Below are 27834 nucleotides of genomic sequence, written 5' to 3'. Positions count from 1 at the left end.
AGATTTGTGTTTACCAACGGCAAACAGGATAGTCTAGTGAGTTGGATTTTGTTAGTTAGTATGGCACAAACTTAACGCCTGTCATTTTGTAATAGCAATTCTACGTAGTGAACGATTGTCGTCCTCAACATTTAGGATATCATTGTTTATATACGCGGTTAGTGTAAGGTTTCATGTAATCTTTATTCAATTAATTAATTGAATAAAGATTACAACACACATTAATTAACATGTATTAGTTCTTATTTAGTCTCAAAGCTCGTTTTAATCCTTCAGTTTTTGTAATGAGCTGCCATATAGTTTATAAGACGTTCTTATGACGTCAGGGTTTTAGTGTTAGCAACTAAAGCAAATATTACTTCAGCTTTCTTTGTATGAATAGTGGCACTGAAACTTGGTAGTTCATGTGCTCTGTCTACCTCTTTATGGGATATAGCCGTGATTATATGTATGTATGAGTAGGAATATGAAAGGGTTTCAAGAACAACACTGAAGGAACGTTTTTGTAGGGATTGTTTTAAGGACATAACACTTTAAGTACATATCATTAAGTAATCATCATCACTTAATATTATAAGTAAGTAAGTATGTAAACATACTTTATTGCACCATTTTACTCATTACATTTATGTATACAGAATGTTGAGTGAGAGTATAACTAGGTAACAATAGGTAGTCTTATCGCTAAAAAGGAATAAAATATAGTCCATATCAGCGACTTTTACAACTTTCTTTTATGAATATGTATAAGTATGGCTCGCAAATCCGAACTTGGTTTTAAATGTCTTCGATTGTTATGTCTGCCCCATACAGCTAAACAGTAGAATGAATCGTCATCGCCGTTATTTCCGGACCGGAACGATACTACTTTGAAATCTTCAAAAAAAAAGTGTACTTACACCTATCTTAAAGGCCGGCAACGCACCTTCCAACACTTTTGGTGTTTCCGGTGTCCATGGATGGCAGTGATCGCTTACCAGTAGGCGACCTGTCTGCTTGTTTGCCTCCTACCCCATAAAAAGTCATATGTTTTACCAAACATAGTCACATAATGTGTAGATATTATGTAAGTATGTTTAGGCTGAAACTTCTGTTGAAGGCGGGTTCTTGTCCAACCAAGTCTTTCAGTAAAGTTCTAAATCAGAATAAAAGTAGAGAGAGCATGATTTATAACATTGTGTTTTTATTTTTAGGTCTACACTACTTATCTTGTTCTTGTATAATGGTGGGTCAAGACTTTACTATAAGGGGGGAGGGGGCACGTGAAGATGCAGGAAGTTCGAAGTTGGAAGAAACCAAGATTTACAAGTTAACGGGACATATTTGAAATGTTTATTTACCTTTTTGTTGTTTTATACTAACCCTATTTATTTTTGTTGTGTACTGTTATGTTTTTCCATTGTTTTGTTTCCCCATTTATAGCTTAGTAAACTTAGAAGTTTATGTGAATTGACTCAAGGCACAGTGGAGTAAATATCAGCCAGAAGATACTAAAAGGTTTCAAAAATTGTTGCGGGGACCGTTTTCCATCCGGCGGGCCGTATAATTACCTGTTTGTCATCGACGAGGTAGAAGAAATTGGTAAAATGGTAAATGAAGTCAGACTAGTTAGAGTCAGTTAGCAGTTTCATATTATGTCGAGGTAAGTGAGCATGTCTGAATTATTATAATCTTCGTGTTTTACTTATGTAACTTTATAGATTCGGCGAGATAGATCTACAATATAATGCATTCGATTAAATTCGAATCTTCTTGTGATTAGGTAGGTAGGTACTTTATTGGTTCGAACCATGTCGCAACAGTAGCGATATAACAACGTGAGTGCAACCGTAGTTTCATTGAGTTTTATTGTAGATTATGTTGCTCCGTAATTGTCAGTTTTAACATTACTCCGTTTATTTAAAATTAGAAAGGATTTTCATGTTATTCTTTTATATTTCCTTGAACAAAACTAGAGACGTAGTATATTAAACGTTTTAGTCCTTAAATTTAACTAGTCTTTTAAATTTTGATAAACACTCTTAAGAGTAAACTTTTATATTACCATTAGAGTCAAGTACGGTCAAATAGAGTCAACTATATTATGAAACGTTTCACTCTTAACTTTAACTAGTTCCTTAAACCAAGGTAAGTGTTTGTTTTACTAGATATATTATTAGATTACCATTATCGTCGAGTATTCATAATATTACTTTCGTCAACGTCCAGCTCAAGGAAGTCTACCTCCACTCTATCGTATCGCGGCGTTCTCCCATGCTCTCAAGGCGAATGTGAGGTAACGATACCGCTCAAGACCGAACGAAACGGCGTGTTCTTGTGTTGAAGGACGAAACTCATTTTGGGTTATCGTGCCAGCGAAGTAAGTAGTAAGTAATAGGTATAAGTACCAAGTAAGTAGTAAGTATTTGTTCTATTATATATTCTGTGGAAGTAGGTATGTAAGTAGGTATTCATAATATTGCATGTCAAAGGAAAATTATTTTTCATACCTACTCAGTAAAACCTGTGTCTATTATATTCAATTGTTTAAATCCAATTTTACATTCCAATTCTATAGCATCGAATCAGTAAATAAGGGATAGTTCATTACGTTTTTCATAAACGTAGGTATTTATACTTTCTAGCTATTTGATTTTGATTTGGATAATATACCTACATGTGACTTACTTAGAAATAGGAAAATTTTTGTTTGTCAAATTTCAACTCAATGTAACTGTCAGCAGAGGGTAAGAGTATGTACTAACTATTGTATGATATTGTATTGTAGTACGGGCGATTGTCCACAACCAATTTCTTGCGCGTATTTTGCGTGATGTATAAGCTAACTATTATCAATAGGTATTCTAATTATACGCAGATTGACGAAATAAGACGTAGTTTGTCATTACCATCATTATACATAGATAAACTTACATTAAGAGGTTAAAGGTACACCTACTCAGGGAGTTTTCGCATTCGATATCGGTCGGATCGGATAGTGTGAGAACACACTTAAAGACAAATTTCAATTTACGTAGTTGTGTGTTTTCTGAATGTATGTATAGTTGTGTTTGAATGTAAGTATGTATAGTTTTGTTTTTGAATGTAGGTATGTAATGTATGTATGTTACGAGACTATTTAGAAGTCATTTATTTTCTATTAAGGGCTATTCATCTATTCATTTCTTTTGAAATCGTTGACGTAATTAAATAAAGCTTAAAGTAAGAGAAATAAACTATTTTCATCACCAAAACCTAAATCATAGAATTTTTGTCTGTAATTTGTGATAGATGAAGAAGAGTTAGTTTCGCAAAGAGGACCTGAAGTAGGCCAACAAGTATGTAAAGGAACACTTTTGTATTTTAAATGTAATTGTAGGTATGTGTATGTATGTTATTTTAGTATTCGCTTGTTTCAAGTGATACGGTAATGCTTGTGGTTGAAACATGATGTTTTAGCATAACATCGCATTACATGATCCTAATAACGCCATCTAGTTTCAATTTGTTGTCTTTAGAGGGTAATGGGTAGATTGGTGACAACATACATTTTTTTTATTTTAAAATGTAGGGTGTCGCGAAGAAAAGAAGGAAAGTGGACCGTCAAGAAGAAGAAGATGAGAGGTCAATGAGAAATTACGTCATTTTAGAAATGTAAACTGGAAAGTTTAATTGTTTTACGTACGTACGTGAAAAGGACGGTGTATACCGTAATCATATGTACGAGCGGTACGTGTTCGTTTATGTTTATCGTGCGACATTTTGTCCGCAACTTTTGGTAACGCTCTAGCTTCTACGGTGGTAAAATAATCAGAAAAAATAAAAGAGAAATTAAATATCAAGGCAATCTGTCTTCGTCGATATACATTGCCTATTTCACCACAGTCGCCGTAGCACACTTAGTTCAGTGGATTGGGCTACGAAGCGGTAGATTACCGGTTCGAACCCGGCAATGAAATATTTTTGTGTATTTTATTGTTTGATTTTTTTCCTTTTAATTTGTTTTAGTTTAGTTTTAAGGTTCTTCCTCTATATTTATTTTAGTTTTGTTTTTAATCTTATTGTTCAAGTTTATCCATTTGTGACTAAACTTTGGTCAATTGTTTCCTTTATTTAGCTTCTCACAATTTGAACCCTTTAGATAGAATACGCTAAATTTTAGTTGTCACGGGGGCATGTATGCCAGCGAGTAAAGGGAGTTGTAATTATTTTGTGTGTGATAAAGATGACTTTTGTTGTGAGTTATCCTCGAGTCTGGTTATCACAACTGAGTATGTAAAAGTTTAGTTCGCAGGGGGGCACGTGTGCCAGCATGTAAAATTGTAATTAGTTTGTGTAAGCACCAGATGAATTAAATTGTAAGTGTATGTGTTTGTTATTTTTGTTTCCGTTTGACTTAATTAGTAACTGGGGGGGGGGTGCTCATCATTATCATAATGTTGCAAGGGTTAGAAGCCAGTATCTAATAGTTTTACATTTACAGAGTTAGTCAATAGCATAAAACTTGCAATGACATGGGGGCAAGTTTAGTGTTAGGATATCTAGTTATGGTAGCGTAGTAGTATCTATTCACGCATCGTTACATGACAATATTGTTCTTTAAAGTATGTTTCTTATCATGTGGATGGGAAATGAATAGAAATATTTTATTCAAGGACCTAACAACAATGAACTACAATGTAATGACTATGTGCGAAGTTGTACGAGAACCTATTAATTAGACCTTAGTTTGATGAACCAATTAGCTACTTACACTAAAATTTATTATTTTGTTTATCAGGCATAGATTTAGTCATGTTTTTCTATTTCCAAGTAAAACTGATTGTAAATAAGGGACATCCGTCTTTAAGTCGTCATTTTATCCTCCACCTAGCTAAAAATATCGTGTAACTGTAACAGTATTAATTTTGCAATGTTGTGTTGGGGAAACTAAAAATAAAGGATAATCCAAAGTTCATATTTTGTTTGTAATTACGGTAACTCGACGCGTTTCGTGCTTCGAGCTTTTGAGTTACAGAGCCGGCAGCAGTTGTACTGTACGGGTCAGCAGTAGTTGTACGAGCCGCAGTTGCAGTAGCAGATCTATGAATTGGAGTGGCCGTCTTCGCCTGAAGCCCCTCCAAGAACATATTTGTGCAGTCAGTAGGATCTGCTACTTCGGCAGAATAAACAAGTTCAAAAACATCTGAAGAGGATCTGGATAATGAAGAATGAGACGTGGGTAATCGTTTGGTTCAGGATATTTGTGGCTGGTCAAATGTAAGATGAACATGTTACCATTTTGTAGTTAGAATACCTAAGTTAAGTGGCATAGCGTGTAATAATTTTGATTAAAGCAATTGGCGTAACTAATTTAGCGTAAATTAAAATACATTTTGCGTAAATTTAATTGCAATTTAGCGTAAATAATTAAGCGTAATTTTTAGAGCATATAAGGCGTAACCTAGCGTAATTTTTAGAGCATATAAGGCGTAACTTAGTGTAATTTTTAGAGCATATAAGGCGTAACTTTTATGGTTGAAGTGATGTGGGATTGGTTTTTGGTGGTTGTGGGTGGCCAGTGCATGTGCGGGGCTATGGCTTTTTGTTGAACAGCAAGTCATGGTTTCGTATGTGTAAGGGTTTATTCATGACTATCAGGAATTAATTCTAACGTTGCTCTGACTATATTTATTTTTAGCGTAATTTGTCTCAACCAATTACGTTAAACATTAAGCGTAAGCGTAAACTTTAATTATAAGTTATGTTTTGTAGTATAGTATACTATGTAGATTTTTTCAATATAAAGCACAATGCAGTAAATATTTTATTCAAAAGGAAATGGGATTAACTTTTTTTTTACTGTCAATATTTTGATTGTTTGCAACTTTGTATTAAACTGTATGAAAGAGCGAGTGAGGAAGAATAAAAGATGATTGAATGGAACATGTATGATATGTGTGTACGACTCAGATGATGTATGTTATGTGTAGATGTAAGAGAGGATGGATGAAAGAATTGATGTATGATTTTGTATGAGAGAGTTTATTAAGAGTTGTTTATCATCAAATATTGACAACAGTTATTGTTATTTGCAAACGGGGAAAAGGGGAACAAAGATGTGTTATCAAGAGAATATTGGTGTTAGGTTAAGGTCATACCTTTTATAGGTAAATTCTTTTTGATAACACAATACTCTACAAGAAGCTATCACTATTCGTCCGTCACACTCTCTATGAACGAGTGGGTTTGCAGAAGGAGTGTTTTGATTTAGTTTGCTTAACCTATCTTAGGGGATCCGGGGTACCGGGCTGCACAGCAAGCACGTGGAAAAAAAAAAAAAAAAAGAACCATGTGTTTGAATTGCAGTGACGTGGCGGTCCTACCTTTGGAGAGAAATGTGTGCTTCTGATAGACAGTTTTGGTTATTGCTATTTAACTGAAAAGCTTTCTATAGAAATGATTTCTTTGAAATCAATTGCATTGTAGATTAGTATGGCATTTTGCAGCCGATATACATCCAGATATGTATAATTTTTATAGTAATTTTACATCATAAGTAGGATTATGATAATAATAACTTCCACAAAATAAAATAAAGTTATTATTAATGTAATAGCAAGGCTGAGGCTGTCCAGGAGTTCCTTCCTGTCCATTTGTAGTACCAGTAACTCGGTCGAGACTTTCAAATACTTTTAAGGATGTCTTCTACATTCTTAACTGACCATTTGGCTGACTCCTGAGCTTACGTGATGTGGGGTGGTCAAGCATGTGAATTAAAACACATGTTTGAATTACTTCGTGTCCATCTATCCTGACGCTAACCTCAGATAAGGACTTTAGAGTTCGTTTGGGTTCCACACGAATAAAAAAAAAAAAAAAATCGAGTGGAAATCATTTGAGCCATAACGTAATATATATGAATTCAAAATACTTCTAGCTTTCTTGCTTGGAAATAGAGTACTACATCAAGCCAAGAAAGAAAGGAACCGGTTGTCCTGTGTGGGTTATTGACTGGAGTTATTGCCACTGGGAAAAAGTGTTGGAGGTTACCGCAAAGGTTTTTCCATTCTTTATGGGGAGGTTTTCGTTGTTTCTGGACATCTGGGCAATGTAGGTGGTGGAATCTCAATGGCTACGGTCGTAGATTCCGGATGAAACGCGAGGACTTTGCTACATAGGGCTCACTTGCCTCACAACCAAGTGTCGCATGGAGGGTGGAAATTCTGTCTGAAAACAATTGGACTCATGGGTCATAATTCTGTGGGTTTATAATTTCATGCCGGATAATTTGTTTCCTTTCTAGTATTGGTCACTTTACACACCACATTTACATCAAAGGGTTAAATAACAATATCTGATTTAGAGTGGGAACATTTGTGCTCCGAGTCAAGGTTTACAAAACCTTTCCTCTGTGACAAATGTTGGGGGCAATTGTGACGATCCGATAATCTCGTTTCGTACAAACCTATGCATGCATAAATATAATCGTTATTTTCATTCCAAGTAGAAACATCATTCAAAACATCGGTAGCAAGAGTTCTAGGAAAACAGGTCGGAACTCGTCTTGGCGTCAGGCGATGGTGCGCAACCAATCACGATCGAGATGAGCGCGTCGGCGCTGGAGGGTGCGCTTCGGATGCCCATATATGGTAATACAAGCGAGCAATGCCGTCGGGGCTCCGGGGGGACGCTAGCGTGGCAGGTTCGGGCGGGGCCGTCACCCGAGCGGGCTATATAAGCCAGTACACGGGGCGCAGAGGGAACTTTCAGGAACGAGTCGCGGGTCGAAGCAGCCACGGGGAGATCTCTCCAAAGATAAGAAGGAGTCATGTGAGTTCTTTATTATTTATCACTGTTTTTCTTTGTGATTTCATTATGATGTTCTATTGTGCTTTATTATATGACTATTTTGTGATACTTTGAAACATAACTGATTTATTAAGGTTTTTTATTATACACTTTGAATAATCTATAGATTTTAAATAATTCTCTGAAATTCTGGAGCATATTATATTATAATTTTATTACAATGCTTATCTGCATATTTTCTGTGTATGAGATCCAAGGGTCTTCCATTAATTCCAATGAATGCTGAAGCAAACTAAATTATTTTATATGAGAACTTATTACAATGTTAATTATATGGTTATTTATACAAGCTTTTGCTTTTAAGTGAACTAAGGTTCTAAACAACTTCAGAAAAACAATGCTTAACTACATGCTTTTGTGTTTGAGATCCAAGGGTCTTACTTTATGTCCAAGGAGTTCTGAAGCAAACTAAATGATATTTTATGTGTTAATTATATGGTTATTCTGTACAAGCTTTTGCTTTTAAATGAACTAAGGTTCTTAATCAACTTCAGAAAATGCTGAAGCCAATTATATTTTATTTATTCTTCAGAAATAAAAGATTATTTTTATTTCTTCATACGTGATATTATATTTTTATTATTTATTATATCTGTAGAATGAGCTGCTAATGGGGACTATATCTTTGGAGGTTTAATTGCTGAAGTATATGGGATAGCTGGGTTTTGAGAAGCTTAGGGACTAGGTTCTGTCGGGAATGCCAGTTTGAATTAAATATTTTTATTTCGGATTTGTTTTTGATAAATTAAAGAGACTCAGGTCTTTTCTCTTGCTACTTGGCATTGAAGTTATGATGCTTGTTTGGGCAGGAGGTCCAGGCTTGAGTATATCAGCTAAGCGTAACGTGACAGTTGAGGCAAGTCTTGTATAGCAATGCGTACGAGCTTACCACATACAATGATGGCCATTAAATGGAATGTTCTTGTTCAAATATAGTAATTGTAGTCTTCATTTGTCGATATGTTGGAGGAGAGTCTGGGGTTCTATGGTTTATAAAGTTCAAAATTTTTAAGAGAACCGGTTGATAGGTTCACATTCCAGAAAAGATGATTCTAAGAAAGGATCCAAGGCCTGGCATTTTAGATGACAGAATAGGCGACCTTACCTCATGCGCAAACCAGGGGGTATTTGCCTAAATAAAGCCCTAAATACAAAATAAAACAAGGGGTTCTTGGAATTCTTGAATTGCTGAGAGTTTTCCTTTAATTATCTTTGAATAGTATTAATAGTGAAGTTGTATTCTCATTTTCGCTGATTCTCACTGATAATTTAAAATAGAAACAATAGAAATAGAGTTCCAATTTTATATTCGATTCAAAGAAAGAATTGAACTGGCAAATAGCTCTACGTTGATGGTCCAGTCTCGTATGTATTACCGACTATGTATTGTAATTCATACTAAGACGCGTCGGGGATAAAACACCTTTAAAAATAAAATTCCTAAAAATTTGACTAATAAATTGAAATTTTCACCTTAATTATTGTATTTTATTTCTTTCTACTTCATAAAGTGTATATTTGACTATGAAAATTGAATGAACATGTTGGTTGTAATTGCTCTATAAAATAAATTATGTATCGGTACTGATCTATAGGGAATATCAGAATAGCGGAGACTATTATTACCTAGGAGGTAGAATTTCTAAATGTTAGGGGAATATCCAGTGTGTTGAAACTTCCTACACTTGAGAAAAGGATTTGTGGTTACTTCGTACAGCTTAGGCGTCCTACCTTTACTAAACGATCACATTTTATTATTTTTCTTATGGCCAAACATTTTAAATGCAGAACAAAACAAACAAAATAAATTGGGATTAAATTCAGGGGTAGTTATTGAGCTTAATGGGTCTTGGGTTGTTAAATATATGGGATGCTTAGAGTAGAGTATAGGCTAGGGTAGGTAGGTCACCTTTTGACTGTTACAGCCTGTTAGGTAGTCCTAACAGGCATACTCGGATTTAGATCTGCCAGTGTCACCTACAATACTGATGGATCGAAAAAATAAAAGCCAAATTTGCCTGGTACACGCGACCCAGCAAATGCAAAACTTGGACGAAATGTTCAGTGGTCGAAGTAAAGACGCCATTCATTTTCGTCAGTTTAAAAACCCGCCATTTTAGATGTCTTAAAAACGCATTATAAATTCCGGCATGGAGCCACCTCGTTTATTTATCGTTTAATATCAGACGCCATTGTGGGAGCATCAATAATTCATGCTCTGTGAGTTACAGGGCACCTAGTCAACGTGACAATCGCTTACACTTCTTAGCTAGCTCTCCCATCGCTCTTCTGTAGTGGCGCGACAGAGCGCTACTGCGTTTCAATCGTCACGTAGCGTCAAAGATTGTCACTTTGGTTAGGTCATCCGGTCCACAACTTTATCTTCGATCATTTCAAGTTCTTATCCTATTGGTAGAAGGTCTGATATGGCGCGATTCTTTTTTTCAGATAAGTTTGTGCGAGTGTACTGATGCGACGACGATCTAGGATTTTAGCTCTCAGTTTTCAGATTTTTTTGTGATGCCTTTGTTTTGGATGGTAAAAGATATTGCCTGTGAAATTCAGGTACGATAGTCGGAGATCTCATTTTTTTGTAAAATGGTAATCATAGGGACAAGCCTTGTTGTTAATATTAATCTAAACCTCAGAATAGAGGCACTTGAACCTCAACCATTCACGTTACGTCAAGAAATTAATATCCCTAATCGAAACCAATCCAGCAGGTATCAATTAATTTGGTGTACCTACATCCTTTATTATAAGGTCGGTATTCGGTAACATATCACTTCCTTGTAAATTTAATGATGCATGTCGGGGTTTGAATGCCTTGCCTTGTCAATAATTGATGCGGTGTTGCCATTGTGGTATGATCGATAGCTTAGAAATAATTCAAGGAACCGCATGTAGGATATGGTTAAATTTAATTCTTACAAAACGAAATAAATAAATATTATAGGACATCCTTACACAGATTGTCTGAGTCCCACGATAAAATTTAGAAGGCTTGTGTTTTGGGTAGGTACTCGATAGGTTTATTATATAATGTTACTGTACAGCTGCAAAATTGCATGGAGAAATTATGAATGAATTCAGTGATAAATTCGCCATGAACTTTTGCAGCTGATAGTACAAATACTTACCTATATATAATAGAAAACCTCCATGACTTAGGGTTAAATAATCTGTGCTCATCACACTAATTAATTCCCTAACTGGGATTCGGACCCAGGCCCCGTAGCCGAATGGCATTTCTCCGACGCCAAACGAAAGCGATACGCCGCTGGCTCTGTCGCGCCAATACGCAAGCGCGATAGAGATAGATATCTACTAGCGCTTCGTTTCGTGAGCGATTGTGCCATTCGGCTAGCCACCCTGGCCCCGTAGCCGAATGGCATTTCTCCGACGCGAAACGAAAACGAAACGCCGCGAAAGGTAGTCCGGCTCTGTCGCGCCAATACGCAAGAGCGATAGAGATAGATATCTACTAGCGTTTCGTTTCGTGAGCGTTTCGTGCACGTTTGTGCCATTCGGCTACGCACCTGGACCGCGACAGGCCGGGTCACTATCACTACCGACTAGTTCACTAGATACCGACCAAAAATGTGTAAAATCGAGCTGCATTGGTGCATGTCCACTTTATGAATGAATTTCATGAAATGTAAAAAAATTAACAAAATATAGTACGAAGACAGATAGTATGACATATTTTTTGTCTTAAGCGTGTATTCAATGAATGTCTAGAGACAGGCGAAAGTACACACATTTCAGACAGGTTCACACAAGATGAATAGGTGTCGCGTGTTATTGGCATGTGTGACGAAGCCTCTCTGAAAGGACGTGGCTCAGTAGGGATTTCATGGCGGTTACTACCTTCTGTGGCCGGATATGATGGTATACAAAAGCGCGGAGGCTGCAGTCTTTACATGGAGCTAGAATGGGATATGACTTGGCCGAACGTTTGCTCTAGTCTACTCAGACTCTTTAGTTATTACAAGTTTAACTGAGATTGTAATGTATTTGAGAAAACGAATCGAACTTGTACTTAGGTCTTAGCTAAAATTTGGAATCTATTTTAACGAGGACAATTAAGGCATACATACGATAGTACTCTTTATTTATACTGTGAGCTCACTCCATCGTAGGCCACGTCTTTGCCTTTGGCTAGTCTGTGGCCAAGAGTAAGCCCATTTATAATAATAAAAAAAAACTGTGATTAATGTGATATTCGGAAGTAAATAGCAATTTGGTTTGTTTATACTGTATTTAAATATTCAGTTTTGCCGTAAACACCCCTGATGGACTCGAACCTCCTTTGTTCAAAATCAGTACGATAAAGTCAATCATAAGTTCTAGTCAAAATGCAAAAACCAGTGTAAGCAGTAGAAAATGAAAATCTTTCTATGAATCTTCCATATTGAGATGTGCTGTTACTTAAAAAATAAACATAAACACTTGCCTTCTCCAATACATCCGAAGTACTACTTCTAGTGACCCGTTATCAATACCTGCCGGGCGCTTTGTGCGAATCCATTTGCTAATTATCAGCCCTATTAGTACAGTTGAATGCGTAAGTAAAGGCCTGAAATCGTAGCTGTTCAAGAAAATTGCTCAATATTACTCTTTTTATACAATATCGTATTTTCTTAATATGAGCTTAGGAGTGATGAAAGTTGTAAGTATAAGTAGGTATACAAAAAGTTTACTTATCATGAATTTATATCGATTCTGTATTTGTATTCCTATGTATTATTTTTGTTTGATATAATTTAGCATTTATTAAAACTAATTACATACATAATTAAAAACTAGCTAAGAATAACATTTAATCACAAATTTAAGCTGCCTACAATACTGCAATACAAACACCTAAAAATATCAAAACCCACTACTAATATTTTAACTAGCTAGTCCGTATTTTGTACGGTGAGCTACAAAATTTCATAAATTCGCCATGCACATTAGCAGCACATCATTTGATATACATTACAATATAATATTGTAGGTTAACTAAGACAATATTAAATACATGGAATACTACATTTCACACAAAACTGTCCACATTTGTGTGTATTCTCAATATTTGCGTGAGTGTACCAGTGTTCGGAACACGTGCTTGTATGCCGTACTGCGATTGACATGAGCGCATTTATTATTTATTGTCTGTCTGTTTTCGATGGGATTGGTTTGTCAGACTGTATCATGCGTTGGGTTGTTCTGTAAATAATTAAGTAAATAAGTACTAAGGTACAACTGGGCAAATATCGACTGGGGAGCAATTATAATTGATCAATTTTTCCATGTTTTACAATGTTTGCGTTATTAAATAGAGTGTCCACCTGTTATACATGGCACGGGTGTTTAGTGGATACACGTGGAATTCAACTTAATAGTGTAATAATTGAAAAAATGGATCAGTTACAATGCTCCAGTTGATATTTGCCCCGCTGTACCTTACAGGGATTTGATTAAAAGGTAGCCGTTAAAACCTGCGATTTTAACTCGAACTGTCCTTTAAATGTTGGCAGATCACAGCTTAGTTTCACTTTTAATAATTGATTTATTTATTCATATAGCACTTTTAATACTAAAGTTATTTCATTTCGTTTATGTTGGATGTTGCAAATATATGCGACAAAGTCTCCTGTATAATAAATAACAGGCATAATTATAACACCTTAATGAATTGTCATATTTTGGTCGTAGGACTAAATAAAATAATAGCTATCGAAAAGTTAGGGAAGAAATAATGTAAACGACGTAAATATAAAATAAATAGCTACCTCATAAAATCCTATACCATACAAAAAAGCAACACCACACGTAATTTGTGTAATAAATAAATAAATAAATATTTTAGGACATTCTTACACAGATTGACTGAGTCCCACGGTAAGCTCAAGAAGGCTTGTGTTGCAGTTACTCAGACAACGATATATATAATATACAAATACTTATATACGTAGAAAACATCCATGACTCAGGAAAAAATATCTGTGCTCATCACACAAATAAATGCCCTTACGAGGATTCGAACCCGGGACCGCGGCGCAGCAGGCAGGGTCACTACCAACTGCGCCAGACCGGTCGTCCGTAATACAAAAGCACACCATTTTTCGATGCAGGAATTTGACAAGCTAATACAAAAACAACAAAATTTCCTCATTTCCGTAACGGTCAATAAACTTAACATTATTTATCGTCATTCCTCAACATAAAAAAGTTCCTGTCCTATATTTTTACAATAAAAATACCCCGTCAGTCTTCCTTCGCCCTAAGTGGATTAAGGGTTTAAGCGGCATTAACGTCAGATAAATCAAGATGGCTGGCGTTGCTACCGTTTTTGGGGTTCCGTGCCGCAAAATAAAAAAAATAAAAACCTTGTTCTGTTGTTGTACGGCAATTCATTTACTTATATTTTTAAATTTAAGGATTAATTTAATTCACACCTCCGGCAGAACTCGAACCTGCGACCATATGCATTGCCCATGCGGAGATTAAAGTTAATATTAAGACTCTAACTCGTGAACAATGTAATCTGGATATTTAATAAAACTACGTACTTTTCACCAAAATGATTGTAAACGTGACCCGTTGGCAAAAAATGTAAGTGCCACGAAGAAACATCCTTTTCAGTACTGTGATGTTTTTTCCCGCACTAATTCGCAAAATAGTACATTTATTTGTAGTAGAATAGTACATGTACTGAAAAACGTTGTACGATACACTCCCTGTGAATTTGCTTCGAATTTCCTCGTTTCTGACACTTGTATCGTAATATAATGTAGGTACTATTTTCGGACGGCGTATTGTACTAAGTTACGGAACCCTTCATTACGCGTGTTCCGACTCGCACTAAGTTCGTTTTTTTGCTTACTCGATTTCATGTTAAAGGATTTACTTATTGAGCCGTTTGTTGCTTGACAGTTCGGGAATTGGAGCGGGTGATTTGGGTTTTAATACTTTTTCGGGTTTGAGGTACAGTTAGACGATTCTATTCACCCATCGTTCGATTTATAAAAATACCTAGGTACCGGAGTAGGTACTTATATGTATTTTATTAGAGTACCTATTTATCTATTTTTGCATGAAAGAAATATTTTTACCTTTTTGAAGCGAAACTTCTAATGTGACCCAACTGACAGTGTTAAACGCTCAGTGTTGCCAACTCGAATTTTGAAATACCCCTTCCAATTTTCATTTCCATATTACAAAGTTTCGCGTCTTCCGCGCGGAGTGAGTCCACGCAATATTTTTTTTAATAATGCCTATAGAGCAAAAGCACAGGGCCGCTAGACCTTCCTTATTCTCTCAAAGATGCCTACATCATGGCTATCATCTATTCATCGTTATGCCAATTATTTAATCCTTGAGAAAATTAGGAAGGTGTGACGGCTCTGGGCTCTTAGTCCACTGCGCATGCTCATAATTCTCTATACAGTGATACTTAAGTACTTGAAGTATGTTAATTTATACCAATTCATACATGTGCTGAAATCGAATCGATACTTAAAGAATCAAATCAATTTGCAAATACCGAGCCTCAAAAATAGTTTGTACCTAATTTGTTAAAAACTTATCATAATATTCTATTACATACCTATAATTTATTATCTTTAAATTTATAATTTTTATGTATTACTTTTATAAAGAACTAGCTTTTGCGGAATGCGGAGTTGGGGGAACGGGGTTAGAAAGATAAAAAGTAGCCCATGTCACTCTCCATCCCTTCAATTATCTCCACTTAAAAAATCACGTCAATTCGTCGCTCCGTTTTGCCGTGAAAGACGGACAAACAAACAGAAACACACACTTTCTCATTTATAATATTAGTATGGATTTTTATAAATATCCTTAGAAAAAATTATAAGTATAAAGTTATCTAAAAACTAATTAAAATTAAATAAAGCATGGCTATCCCGATCCTGAGAAAACAAATGTCTTTCATGCCCAGCTGCAGATTTCCTTCGGGTTCTTTTCCCTTCTTTTTCATTCTGTTGAAACGTCCACGTTTTCATAAACAATCAACATCGCAGGAAGCTAGATAAAGTTCATTAAAATCCATAAAAAGGGACTTAAAAAACTCACGGGACAAACTAGAATAAAAATAAAGTGAAACGAAATGTGCCTGGAATCTGAGGCAGATAAGCGGAATGGAAACGTGAGACAACATGGAGGTATGAATTGTTGGAGGCGGTACAGTCTGACCAAAAATAGTAGAAAGTAAAAAGTGGTATTATCGGCCCATCACTTTAACGCCAATTATCTCTAAAGTTATAGAGAAAGCCATGCATAGTCGCTTATCGTCTTTCCTAAACTGCATTTTAAACAAAGATCAATATGGCTTTCGGAAGGGCAGCTCAACAACATTAGCCTGTTTTAATCTCATAAAACTTGTGACAGACTCAATAAACGACAAAATACCAGTAGCAGCTATTTTCCTGGACTTGAGCAAGGCTTTCGATTTTGTTCACCATTCGATCCTTTTAAATAAAATAGAAAAATATGGTGTTAGAGGGAATGCCCACAGATGGATTGAAAGCTACCTTACAGATCGCAAGCAATGTACAGAAATACAGACTATTGAAAATGGAGAACTTATAACTAAGAGATCACATTATAGTCCCAACATATGCGGTGTGCCACAGGGGAGTATTTTAGGGCCCCTTTTCTTTATTCTTTATATAAATGACATGCCACTACATATTAATCAAAATTGCATCATGTTTGCCGATGATACGACTCTAATAATTAAATCAGATGACATCAATAATTTTAACAATGACATTAATAAAACTCTGGCAGACATCATTGAATTTATTCATGTGTAGCCATACACATGAATAAATTAAGAATAAATATAAACAAGACTAATTTCATGCAATTTAGGACATACAAAAATACTGACATTAATCTTAATATAAATTACAAGAGTTACCAATTAGAAGAAGTAGAAACAACAAAATTTCTTGGAATAATTATTGACAAATTTTGTAACTGGAAAGACCATATTGCATCTTTGTGTGAAAGGCTAGAGAAGTTTGTTTTTGCATTAAGGAAATTAAGCAGAACCTCATCTAGAGACTTAGCACTAACTGCTTATCACGGGCACGTGTCATCTTTACTTAGCTACGGCTTGATTATTTGGGGCAATTCCGTAGATGTGAATGATGCATTTTTACTACAAAAAAATGTGTACGAGCCGTTTGTAACACTCACTACTTAGAGCCATGTAGACCTTTATTTAAAGAAATAAAAGTATTGCCACTTCCATGCTTGTACATCAAACAGATGTGCATGTTTGTAAGAGAACATCCTGAATTTTTTGAAAAGCAAAGTACATTCTATCCTAGATCTACCAGAAATAAAGATAAACTATTCCTACCGTATTCTAGAGTAAAGCTTCACAAAAATAACTCGTTCTGTATGGCAATTCAAATTTATAACCTGCTGCCTAAATCGATCTTAGAATGTCCTACAGATCGCTTTAAGAAATCACTTACGGAATGGCTACTAGACAAATGTTTTTACTCGGTAAAAGAATATTTAAGTTGCCAAGATCTCAATTTATTGTAAATCCTGAAATTAAGTAATTTATCTATGCCTATATTTGACATCTTAGCTGTGTAATTTATAAAATGTAATAAATTGACTCAATCCCTGTGTTTATTTGTAGTGAATTATTGTGTAACAAATTATATTGACATTATATTGTACATACTTGTAAATAATTGTTAAATATTGCATGCCTTGCTTGGTAGAACATAAGAACTGCTTTTCAATGTTATCATCTTATGTAATCTCACTATGTTCTTGCAATAAACTATTCAGATTCAGATTCAGATATATTTATTGATAAATGTACATCTCATTTACATGTCAAAAATAAGTTATTATAATTAAATTAAAATTAAAATAACAACAATATTACAATTAGAAATAAAATCTAAATATATAAAAGAAGAAGCTGACTGACTGACTGACTGACTGACTGACTGACTGACTGACTGACTGACATATCAACGCACAGCCGAAACCGCTGGTCCTAGAGATTTCAAATTTGGCACGTAGGTTCCTTATGTAGTGTAGAGGAGCACTAAGAAAGGATTTTCCAAAATTCACCTCCTAAGGGGGTCAAATGGGGGTTCAAAGTTTGTATGGGGAAACAAGATTAGTTTGACTATTTTATTCGAAACTTCACAGGAAGATTCCTTAAGACATATGACTGAATACGTGTGTCAGGTTTTTTTAAAATTTAACCCCTAAAAGGGTGAAAAGGGGGTGATAAAGTCAAAAAATCAATATGGGTATCGTTTTTATGGTTTATCGGGTCGCTGATCACGATAAATACAACGTTTTTAAAATATAACGAGGCGGAAGTGAAATACCTTCTCCCCTGTTGTGGTGCAATGGGGTTTAAATATCAAAAATATATATAAAAGAAGATATTGACTGACTGACTGACATATCAACGCACAGCCGAAACCGCTGGTCCTAGAGATGTCAAATTTGGCACGTAGGTTCCTTATATAGTGTAGAGGAGCACTAAGAAAGGATTTTTCAAAATTCGCCTCCTAAGGGACTCAAATGGGGGGTTCAAAGTTTGTATGGGGAAACAAGATTAGTTTGACTATTTTATACGAAACTTCACAGGAGGATTCCTAAAGACATATGACTAAATACATGTTTCAGGTTTTTTGAAAATTTGACCCCTAAAGGGGTGCAAAGGGGGTAAAGTCAAAAACACAATATGGGTATCGTTTTTATGGTTTATCGGGTCGCTGATTACGATAAATACAACGATTTTAAAATCTAATGAGGTGGAAAATAAATTTTCTCCCCTGTTGTAGTGCAATAGGGTTAAAATATCCAAAATAGCCATAAGAGGAGCACTAAGAAAGGATTTTTCAAAGTTCACCTCCTAGCCCGATAATTTGACAGGGACAAGGACAGGGACAGGGACAGGGACAGGAACGGGATAGGGTTAGGGTTAGGGATAGGTATAGGGACAGGGACAGGGACAGGGACAGGGACAGGGACAGGGACAGGGACAGGGACAGGGACAGGGACAGGGACAGGGACAGGGACAGGGACAGGGACAGGGACAGGGACAGGGACAGGGACAGGGACAGGGACAGGGACAGGGACAGGGACAGGGACAGGGACAGGGACAGGGATAGGGATAGGGATAGATAGGGATAGGGATAGAAATAGGGATAGGGATAGGAATAGGGGACGGGGATAGGGATAGGGGAGGGACGGGGATAGGGATAGGGGAGGGACGGGGATAGGGATAGGGATAGTGATAGGGATAGGGATAGGGATAGGGATAGGGATAGGGATAGGGATAGGGATAGGGATAGGGATAGGGATAGGGATAGGGATAGGGATAGGGATAGGAATAGGGATAGGGATAGGGATAGGGATAGGGATAGGGATAGGGATAGGGATAGGGATAGGGATAGGGATAGGGATAGGGATAGGGATAGGGATAGGGATAGGGATAGGGATAGGGGACGGGGACGGGGATAGGGATAGGGGAGGGACGGGGACAGGGAAGGGACGGGGACGGGGACGAGGACAAGGATAGAGATAGGGACGGGGATAAGAATAGGGATTGGGGTCGGAATAATCGGTCGGCAATCGATATCTAGGCAGTGTAAAATGTAGGTGGCTCAGTGGGAAGGGATTAGTAAGTAGGCATCGGCGAGTATCCTTCATCCGTGATAACTATTATATTCAATGTGCTGTAAGAAGATCGTTGTTTGCTTGCCTTTTATATGTTTACGTTTGCAATAAGTATAAGCAAAATGGAAAAAATTGTAAGCGATAATGCAAGGAAGTACTTTTACCCTACCGACCATAGCGTCGAGATACTGGCTATGTGGGTTGTATGAAGTTTCCCCAGTATAAATATTTATATAGGTAAAATACATACCTACATTCTACAATCATTGCAAGAATTTCTTTTAAAACAATAGTAATATGTGTAAGGTACAGTCAGCCAAAAAGCAGTGTAAGGTTCTTGGCTGACCGTACAGCAAATAGATCAGTTACAATGGCCGAGTCGAGAATTGCCCCGCTTTACCTTAATCAAAATAATCGCGGACAGATGTACCTACAAAGAAACCTACGGATCCAAATGAAAATCTTATTTTTTGTAAACGTTTCAATAAAAATACTTTTATTACGCGGGCGAAGCCGCGGGTAAAAGCTAGTACAGTTATAAATACATTGACTTTGACTTTGGTATCGTAGTGTCGTCCCGTTTTCTCACACATATTGATTTGAAAGGGATGACACTACAATGTTGCCACTTTTTAATTTTTACTCTTTTTGGTCAGACTATACTAATGTTTTTATTTTTATTATTCGTCGTCGGTGGCATGATGGTTTGAGAGTTCATCTAAAACCGCGATCATGATGCTGGTTGCATACGTAGGTATGTTTACTGCACGTAAACACCGCACTTCTTTACCGCACTGTACAACTGTTATTTAAACAGAACGCTTTTGGTCTGTCTAAAAATGTCTAATAGACCTCATTTGATAACCTAGATAAAGTACCATAAATGTTATATTATGTACTCAAAATACTTATGTAAGATTTACGTACAATAATACGTTTTGGTGACTTTATCTTGCAAGCAATACTCAGGAACTTAATTTTAATCCTGAAAACATAATAGACGTTTCCACATTATTGTTATTTTACTCGTATAATATTTTCTGCTTTTATATGCCCGACGTCCCACTGCTGGACACAACGGGGGCTTGACCGATAGTCCCCACTAGGGCCCAATATGGGTTTAGGAATTTCACATTTCTATAATACATCTTATTCGATCACATGAATTCCCACCTTTGAACTTACCACATCCATTTTATCAACAATCTATTTATAAATAGGTTTCGTGGCTCATCGCGCCGCCGCAGGGGACTGAAACTGTAGAAGTACGACCTATTTTGTATTTTCCTCAAAAAACTATAACCGCAATATTTTTATAGGACCACTCGCGTTTCCAATATCGGAATGTTTATCCTGCCGAGTTTGTTTGAAGTCTAGATTAAGTTTCGAGTCGCGCTGCGAGATAAATAACTTTGTTTGTGTTGAAAACATTATGGTAACGGTTTTACTCGCTGTTAGAATTGAATGTCGGGAATAGTATTGCATTTAGAATATTTTGTAATGTAAGTAATTACTCTCCATCTAGGTCAATGATGTCGAAAGGGAAATGACTAGAAATCAGCCACCCCACCCGGAATCGTTTGGCCAACGTCAAAGGACGTCATGACCATCAGCACTGCAGTAAATAATTACAGATCCCTGTTTTAAAATCACAGTATAACAATCTAAATAAGCAATTAAGGATGGTAAGGATTCAGTTGTGCCTGTACATACGACTTGCAATTACTTTACAATCGTTTTAAAGTGATAAACGTATTGCGAGCGACTTTTCATGATCAAATCAGCTCAATTTTTAAATAGGATGCGTATTACTTCTAGTCTAAGTTAAAAAGGAGTCTATGTAACGATAAATAACACCAACTGCCAGCCTAGCCGAAATGACAATCGTTGACCTTAGACGCCGATCGAAACGCAGTCTGTCTCTGTCGCACTGATACGGAAGAGCGATAGAAATACCTAGCTTGGATATTATCGTACCCTGGGGTTAGTAGGCTATATTTTACCTAAAAGCAACTTTTAGGTAAAATATAGCCTACTAACCCCAGCAACTTTTAGGTAAAATATAGCCAACATAACAATCTTATTAAAAAAATTAGGATATATTCTATATACTAGCAACTTTTACAAACTAAATTTAGTCTCTTCGACATAACCTGTTTCCACACTTCATTTTTCAAAAACCTGGTAATTTTACATAACAATGTTATTCATGATTTTTAGGATATATTCTAACATATTATGTAACCTGTCACTGCAATGTCACAGTTTCGTTTTCTTTCAACCCTTTATTTGCCAAGAGTGGCACTGAAGCTTTAGTAGTTTCATGTGTTCTGCCTACCTTTATGGGATACAGGCGTGATTGTATGTATGTATGTATGTATGTATGTATGTATGTATGTTATAGCAACTTTTACAAACGAAATTTAGTCTCTCCTACATAACCTGTTTCCCCACTTCATTTTTCTAAAACCTGGTCGGCAAGTTTTATTGCTAGTTGTGCGCCGGCCGGGGCGACTGTAACCTAATAAAAGGCAATCTCGCCCCGATTCTCGTCACGTGCACTGCTGAATTAGGGCATGTGGACTTCCTGGAGCTAGAATAGGTAGTACGGAACTAGAATGTTGGACATGTTTTCACTTGGATTCCTATGTAATTTATGCTGAACTAAAAAGAATTAAGCAGCTGCTTTGCACGTGCATCATCACTATAAGAAATGTTTGATGAATATTAGGTAACATACATACATACATACAATCACGCCTGTGTCCCATTAAGGGGTAGACAGAGCAAATGAAACTACATTAGGTAACAGTTTTACAACAATTGTGTCTTTTACCGATTAGTTACCAAGTAATTTTATAACCAGTGATCGGTTTTTTGGATTCGACATGGGGTGAACGACCTCAATCATTATGTTAGTATGGATATGCCCCGGGAATCCGGGCTTAATGTTGTTAGAAAAGGCAAAAAAATATGTACAATGTCCACAATGCCAAATGGTTTTATTGCTCAACCAAAAATATAAAGCAACAACATTAACATTATAAACTTAAACTAAAAATAGTACATAACGTAATAGGCCTTAGAGATAATTTCGTCGTATCAATATTAACTTTTCTACTTGATATCCCGCGAGGGTGAATCCAAAAAACCGATCACTGTTTATAACACATAATGTATACTTATTCATTATAAAATAAAATACTTTTACTACCATACATATTTAAAGTTACTCACAGGTAGAACGAATGGCACAAACGCTCTCACGAAACGAAACGCTCGTAGATATCTATCTCTATCGCTCTTGCGGGTAGGCGCGACAGAGCTAGACTAAATTTCGCGGCGTTTCGTTTTCGTCTCGCGTCGCAGAAATGCCACTCACTACGTACCCTGGTCCGAAGATAGATCTCTTGGCTTCAAAATTGGAATCACAGTGTCCCCATGTTGGCGATAATCTGCGATAACTTAAACTTTTCAGGGTATTTTTTTTTCAAACTTCGATCGCAGTACGTGTACAAAGTTTCCAAATTTAAATATGGATACCAAGGATTATTTATATAGGATTTACATACTTCATACTCAGAATCGTACCTCGATTTTTTAGCGCCACCTATTAAATACTATATCATAACTATATTTGTTTTTCAAAATGTGATCTTGATTTTAAAGTAAAGGAATATGTCATTTGTTCTTATAAAAAATAAAAATACGCAAAAATATTTGGGGAAAATATGATTTTGGCCACTTTCAGGCTGCGAAACAGCGCCATCTAGGTTTAAGCCTAAAAGGCCCATACATTTCAGGGGTACGCTTTTTTGTATGGGCTTTGTCAGTCCAATATTAAATCGTCCTTGATGTGTACAAAACGCGAGAATTTAAAGTGTTATACTAGAAGAGAGGCAGAATAATGGTTATAAGTATATAAAGTTTAACTCACACCAACCCCGCACCAACTAAGGTCTCAGAATAGAAGGGCGAGAGTTATTTGGCTAGACTCCACGGGATAGCAACTATAATATAACCAGGGGGCCGATTTTTGAATCTCACGGCGTTCGAATTCAGAAAATTGTCGCTGAAAATAATAGGCAATTTACCGTTTTCAACCGGTATTTTAGTGACAGTGAGACTCAAAAATCGGCCCCCAGATATCACTGATGTCTTACCTGACACTTTAAAGTTGTACCCGAAATCCTCTCTTGGGCTCCCAGACCACAAGACACCTCTAGTACAAAAGTAAAGGATTAACAAACAAACTATAACAGTAAAAGTCGCTCAGTGGTAGTTATTGGTTAGAATTAAACTGTGTAGTGGCAAACAAAAAGCCAACAGGAAAACCGTAAAATGTTATTGTTATGAGGTTTCATGCAATACTGTGTACAATCTGGTTTTCGCCAGTATCTGAATATTCCATTTTTCGTAACGATCCCCATTACGAGCATACGTGGGACAAGCCTCAGTAAAAAAAACATGCATTGTACGAAAACAAGGATTATCTTGATCTTTCTATTAATTTAAATTTTTAGTTTTTAAGGTTCCGTACCTCAAAAAAACACGGAACCCTTATAGGATCACTCGTGCTTCTGTCTGTCCGTCCGTCGCAGCCAATTTTCTCCAAACGTACTGAACCGATTAACTTGAAATTTGCATGGCACCACATATGTTAACCTGTGCCCCAAAGACGGATATGTAATTTAAATTAAGAAAATTTAATTGTAGGGGTCACTTTTTTATGTTCGTGACGGGGTTCCTTTATACAATGGTCAATGACTACCCATATTTTAGCAGCATAAGCATAAGCATGAATATAATGAACTTATTACATATCAGATTTGTTATAGGTACATGTATTGTGTATACAAACGTATATTAAAAGTAAAGTAAGAAAGTAAGTTTAAGTGGGAGATAGTTAGAAGGATGGAGAGTGACGTAGGCTACTTTGTGTCTCTTTCTAACTCCCCGCTTCCCAAAAATGGGGGTGGAAGATTGTATGGAAGCCACGGGCAAAAGCTAGTACTGAATACTGAAAATAAGATCGTCATACTTGTATTTTTCTTAGACCTTGTTAAAAATAATTCTGCACCGTATGTCAACAGACATGACTATTAATATTTTTCTTAAAGACCTTTTATAAAAAAATAAAGAATCTCAGCAGTGCACAGTGGGCGATTAATGGCTAAAATGATGACGATGATGATGCAGAATCTAATAACAACATAGCCTACCACTGTCGTGATGTGGTTAAATCTTTGTGGCAATGTGGTTGATCTTTCACAATGCTTTAATCTACAAAGCCAACTGGCTTAGGAAATTAAAAATTAAAGTACGAACTTTATTCGTTTACCCTCATTAGAGTCATGCTTTGTCCAAACCTCACTTTGCCCGTTTATAAGCACGAGAGGTTTTCTTTTTTCTTTCTTTATTTTCTTTTAATTAAATCCGTTTGTTAGAACAGCTGTTTTTAATAAGGTTCGGGGCAAAAGAATTACAAATGAAAGTCATTTTTCTGTATGAATTTGTAAGTTTTCTTTCATTATAATATCAACTACAAGATTGTACCTACTTATTCGAATTAATAAACCAGCCATTAAATATCTGGTGTAGGTGAAGACTAATTCGAGCATTTTCAGAATTTGGGACCCCCCGATTAGCGTAAGTTGTTAACAAAAATTAACTCGCTGTCAGTTTTGTGACGTCAATTAAGCATAAAATCTATCTAATAATTTACTTTTTTCACATTCTGCACGGGAAGCATGGTCGCGCGATAGACGATAAAATATCAGGCCGTCCCTATCGCACTTACAAATAGTGCGATAGGGACGGCCTGCTATTTTATCGTCTATCGCGCGACCATGCTTCCCGTGCTGAATGTATAGGTTATCGCTCAAAATTTATGTAACCAACACAAAAACAATATTTTTATAGAAATATCTTGCTTAATTATCGTCACAAAACTGACAGTGAGTTAATTTTTGTTAACAATTTACGCTAATTGGGGTTCCCAAATAATGAAAATGCCCATTCAATTAATTCAGAATGCCAGTAAAATATAGGTATTACTTAATAAAGTCATCATTAATGATATACTCGTAAGTAATAGACTTGAAAAATTTAAAAACTGGTAGCCGAGCCAATATAATACGTGAAACCAAAGCACATCGTCTCCATTGGCTATGTCACCTGGAAAGAATGGGTTAAGATCGGGCAGTCAAAAGGGCCTACTTGGGGAGACCGATTGGACGCCGTCCTGGGTGCGTAGCCGAATGGCACAAACGCTCACGAAACGCTCACGAAACGAAACGCTAGTAGATATCTATCTCTATCGCTCTTGCATATTGGCGCGACAGAGCCCGACTAACTGGCGCGGCGTTTCGTTTCCGTTTGGCGTCGGAGAAATGCCATTCGGCTACGGGGCCTGGGGCGTAGCCGAATGGCACACGCCAAACAATTATCGTTGTCGCGCCAATACGCACGATAGAGTGATATCTACTAGCGTGTCGTTTCGTGGTTTCGTGAACGTTAGTGCCATTCGTGAGCTACGCACCCTGGACACCCACAATATTGTTGGGCGGATAGAGTGGAGGTAGACCTCCGTGAGTTCGGTGTCGGCGAAAGCTGGCGCGATACCGCTCAAGACCGAGTCAAATGGCGTGATCTTGTGTTGGAGGCCAAAACTCATTTTGGGTTATCGAGCCAGCCAAGTAAGTAAGTAGTAGCCAAATACATACATTTTGGAATCACGCCTTATCCCATGAGCCAGCCAAGTAAGTAAGTAGGGGTTGAAAGACAGTCATTGCAGTGACAGGTTTTTTATCTTTTAGCTCCCAGTTTGATCCCACGGGAAGAAAGAGGGTGGTGAAATTCTTAATCCGTCACCACAATACTTAGTAGACTAATTTTTTATCTTTTAGCTCAGTTTGATCGTAAATACTTACAATACTTACCTTACTGTATCTTTTTTCTGTATCTTTTGCTGAGGTGTGCCAATAAAGAGTATTCTATCTATCTACTTACATATATCGTATATTATTTACTCAACAGTATGAGTATTACCTATTCTCTAGCAACGATGATGTAACATGTCCTCCGAAGTAGTCGATGACTTGGTAAGTTTTTTAATATGTAAAAGATACCTACAATATTCAATTCAATTTTTTCAATTCAATGATTTATTCATAAAATTTACATTTTATACGTCAACAGGTAAGTACATAAATCCAAATGATTATTTTACACTTCAAATAGGTACAAATATGTTATTCAATTAATATGCTTAGATTATTACAATTTAGGTATATATTATACTATTTACATGAAGAAGTCCTCAATAGAGTACAGTGCATCTCCACTCAGTCTTGTTTTCATTTGTCGCACAAATGAAGCAAAAATGGGGGCCTGCTTAATTTCCGGAGGGATTTTATTATAGATCCTTGGACCAATAGAGTTAAGGCATTTTTTACTTTTAGCAAGTCGTGTGTGTGGCAGACTCAGGTCATATAAATAAACTTTAAATATTTGTCAAGACTTAATTAACGTACTTTGCTAAAACCTGTACACAGCGTACACCACACAGACGGATCACTCGCTGTAAATTTATGCTAATAACCGCCAGGCGGGATTCGCTGTGGATTTATTGCCCCTCTACACGGCTGAGATTAAAACTTGCTACAATATACGAGTGACTTGAATTGTTACACTTTAGTGAAGCTGGGATCATCTGTTCTACGTTGCTTCATTTATATTTATTGAGATAGATATTTCACAATCGTAAATCGTTTCAGTGGAAGGCATAAGTATGTATACTCGCAGCCACAGGTTTCATAGATAATACGAATAGAATAAAGATTGTTATTAAGTTGGTACCATGGATGTTTTTGGAAATTGGAAATTTTTGCATCTTTACTCACACCTTTCGTATACCTTCAAATTTTTCGGAAATATAGGCGAATTTACTATCACCCAGCCGACAACTGCTTGATTTTCAATTCAAACAATTATGTTCTATACCATATGAAATGGCACGTGACTGCGGAGCCTCTGTCCAGACAATAGAACACATAATTCATGACTGCCCAAAGAGGAAATATACAGGCCATTTTCCTGGACTTGCTCAGCCCTGATGTGAACGCAGCCCGTTGGATGCAGAAGCTAGATATAAAATTGTAGTCCTTAAGTTAATAATATTTTGATAGTAAGCGACCAGTGTAGAGCCATACGATGAAATAAATAAACATATGAAATCCTTCTTCCAAATTTTAATCTTACCTATCATCATAGTAAATGTTGGTCCAAAAATTGAGTTTAATAGTTCGGTTTGGTTCG

The 27834-nt window shown here is 36.5% G+C and overlaps 1 protein-coding gene across 1 annotated transcript in view; it reads right to left on the bottom strand.

The window, feature by feature from the left end:
• LOC125226369 overlaps positions 1 to 23804 on the bottom strand; it is a 31670-nt gene extending 7866 nt beyond the window's left edge. The window contains exon 1 of the transcript XR_007177078.1: positions 23679 to 23804. The gene's annotated coding sequence lies outside the window, so the exon portion shown is untranslated. The remainder of the gene's footprint in view (positions 1 to 23678) is intronic.
• Between the last annotated feature and the right edge of the window lie 4030 nt (positions 23805 to 27834).

This window comes from Leguminivora glycinivorella, chromosome 5 (genome assembly GCF_023078275.1).
Source record: "Leguminivora glycinivorella isolate SPB_JAAS2020 chromosome 5, LegGlyc_1.1, whole genome shotgun sequence".
Lineage (NCBI taxonomy): Eukaryota > Metazoa > Arthropoda > Insecta > Lepidoptera > Tortricidae > Leguminivora > Leguminivora glycinivorella.
The sequence above is the reverse complement of the archived record's forward strand: the minus strand, read 5'-3'. Positions and strand labels throughout refer to the sequence as shown.